Raw genomic sequence first — 1,219 nt, forward strand, 5'->3', positions numbered from 1 at the left:
CGCTATATACTTCTCTGTTACCGAGACTGCTGGCATGTTTTCAAACTCTAGCAAATTTAAGATGCATATTTGGAATTCTATTATTTCCTCCTTGACCATCGCTTTCCAATAGTGGTTTATTTTCTAGACTGCAAAGTTTTCTTTCTCTTGTTCATCCAAGACGTTAATCTATGTTTCTTCCCGTTATTGCAAAGTGACATGAATTACTTAACTAAGGTTAACAGAGACTTGATTTTATTCTACGACATTAACTGTCCTCTCTTTTGTCGCTTATTACATCAGGCCACCTTTCGTTGTTCGTTGATATCATCTTTCATTTTAACTTCCTGTTTGAATAGGCACTTTTCGACCGATCTTATTCCATCTTAATCATTTAAAGTGAAGCGAAAGTGAAGTTTTTTAGTTTAAACTTTCCTGTGCTATTCATCTCATATAAAAATAAGGACATAAATGAGGAATATGCAAATGAGATGATAGAGAAAGACAAAGCAAAGAGATTAGAGAGTGATCACAGAGTCACGAAGAAATGATGGATAGCAATATCAGTAAGGTTGCTATCACTTCATCAATTCTCATTTTTCCATTCTTCGATTTTTTGGCTATTAGCTGACTTATACTATCACTATCGGCTAATATGAACATTTTGTATACCAATTCTTGATGAGATGAGACGAAACAATTGTCAGCAATACAAGGAGACAATTGCAGTTGTACTTGTTCTCCATTTTTTGAATTTATATTAGCAAGATTTCATAAACTTTCAATTCTAATTTTGTTGCTTTCAGTCTCTTGATAATTCCTACTTACGACTATCTTTCACGAATTCCATGCTTCATATTTCAAATTCCTTTATTTTTGGTCCATCTCAGAATTGTCAGTCTGTCTTTCAATTGCATAACATTTGTTAAATTACTTCAAATATTTTCTCGGATGAATAAAATTAGTGATTCGAGAATACCGTGTAACAAATAAACATTCAGCATTTGAGAAAAGCCTTTAGAAGATGTAGTGAAAACTTTGAAATTTACTCAATGAATCTTTTGACGTGTCAACAACCGCTGGCTACTGGTAAACAGTGACAAAATTAGTTTCTGTCAGGGCCGAATTCATGTGCTTGCTGTGGCTTGTCCCTCTTTGTCGTCTAAGTCATTACTGGTAACATTCCTCTTGCTGTCATCCCTTCTCTGCAAGAATAGCTCTTCAAGAAATGCGTATCTGA

The sequence above is a fragment of the Loa loa genome (assembly GCF_000183805.2).
Source record: "Loa loa unplaced genomic scaffold supercont3.75, whole genome shotgun sequence".
In the NCBI taxonomy this organism is placed as follows: Eukaryota; Metazoa; Nematoda; class Chromadorea; order Rhabditida; family Onchocercidae; genus Loa; species Loa loa.